The 1,968-nt window shown below is 25.6% G+C and overlaps 1 non-coding gene across 1 annotated transcript; it reads right to left on the bottom strand.

Annotated features, from left to right (window-relative positions):
- Window positions 1-492: 492 nt before the first annotated feature.
- On the bottom strand, window positions 493-599 carry LOC123622022. Its single transcript, XR_006729386.1, has one exon. It is a non-coding gene; the product is annotated as a U6 spliceosomal RNA (small nuclear RNA).
- Window positions 600-1,968: the final 1,369 nt, after the last annotated feature.

Below are 1,968 nucleotides of genomic sequence, written 5' to 3'. Positions count from 1 at the left end.
TTATCCATTCATTTGTTGATGAGCATTTTTGTTATTTCCAAATCTTGGGCTTTTATAAGTAAAGGTGTTGTGAAAATATGCATGGAAGTCTTGTATGAACATATGTTTTTATTTTTCTTGGGTAAATGCCTATGAGTGCAATATCTGTATCATATGGTAGGTGTATGTTTAATTATTTAAGAAGTTGACAAACTGTTATCCAAAGTAAACAATTTTATAATCCTGGGTCTGGGATTATTTGGATTTTTAAATTCTTCTTTTCATTGGCTTTGTAAGTTAATTTTTTTGACATTTTTAAATTTACTGGCCTACATTTGTTATATTATTCTATTAAATTTTAATTTTGCTAGATAAGTATATATATGCCCAAATTTTATTCTAAGTATTAATTATTTATATTTTATTTCCCCATCTCTCTTTGATCAATCCTATTTATTATATTAATCTTTGTCTATATTTTTGGCCATTTCAAGAATCAACTTTTTTTTTTTTTTAAATATGGAATGCTTCATCAATTTGTGTGTCATCCTTGTGCAGGGGCCATACTAATCTTCTCTGTGTCATTCCAATTTTAGTATATGTGCTGCTGAAGCGAGCACAAGAATCAACTTTTGATTTAACTTATTTTTGCTCTATTTAGCTGCATTTATTTTTTTCTCTAATTCCTTTATTTTAGATATTTCTATTATCATCAGCATTTTTTTCTCACATCTATATCTAATGTAATATATTTCCTTCCTTAGCCACTTCTTATCAATTTTACTGTGTAATATTTTTAGTACCATTTAGTTTTCAGTATTTTAATTTTAAAATTTCTCATGATTTCTTCTTTGACATAGGTTATCCAGAATTATTTCTATTATATTTACTTATTTATTTTTATTTGTTTTTGTTACTGACATCTGATTTAATTGATTTGGGTGAGAAAATATTATTGTATTTGTTCAAATATTTATTGAGTGTCTATTTCATGGCAGGTAGTTGTCTTTGTCCCATAAATCTGATAGTAAATAAAAATACAAAATCCCTTCCCTTCACAGAACTTACATGCTATTGATATTGATAATTCATTAAAATTGATTGTGTAGCCCAAAACATGTTCAGTTCTTATAAATGTTCCATATATGCTTGAAGAGAGCACATATCACTAATTGCTGGTTCAAGGCACTAATTATTTATATAAATATCTCCTAAACAAAGCTTCATACCATGTTTTTCAAATTATCTACATCTGTACCAATTTTTTTGTATGTTTGAAAGAAATAAGTTGATATTTTTCATTGTAATAGTATATTTAAAAATTTCTCCCCGAGGTTTTATCAATTATAGTTTTATATATTTTCAGTGTATTTTCTTAGCTTTATGTGTTTATAATCTTATGACTATTAGGGTTATTGAAAATTCAATGTAAATACTTGAAATTTTTAGCTAGTATTAACTTGTATATCTTTTTTCTTTCTGTTGGTTTCTAGTTCTATGTACTTCTTTTGGTATTTGTTTCATTTTTTTTTATTTCAGCTTATTATAGGGGCACAAAAGTTTAGGTTACATATATAGTATTTGTTTCTTATAAACGATCTATAACTTATCTGTTAAAAATCATTGTGATGACTTCTTTCTCTTAACTTAAACAATTTATATTTAATTTTTAGTAATAAATCAGAACTTACATTTTACTGTGCATATTTCAAATTTTTTTTGCTGCTTTTTTCATTTTTGTGTGTTTTTTCATTGTTTTCTTTACTGACCTGCCTATTAGAAATTATAAAAGCTGTTTTTATTTCTTAATATTTATTCTTTTAATTTTATTTCATGTATTTAAGAGTATAATGCTTACACATTACTATGACTCCTTAAAAATATGATCTTCTTAAGCCATAAGTTCCTTAAAATACTCTCTCAAGCTATATTCTTCTTGCTTTATATTCTAATGTTCTCCGTCACTTAAGTTCTACCACTTTTTAAGGC

Source organism: Lemur catta, chromosome 16 (assembly GCF_020740605.2).
Source record: "Lemur catta isolate mLemCat1 chromosome 16, mLemCat1.pri, whole genome shotgun sequence".
Taxonomy (NCBI): domain Eukaryota; kingdom Metazoa; phylum Chordata; class Mammalia; order Primates; family Lemuridae; genus Lemur; species Lemur catta.
This window is presented reverse-complemented; position numbering and strand designations above follow the sequence as displayed.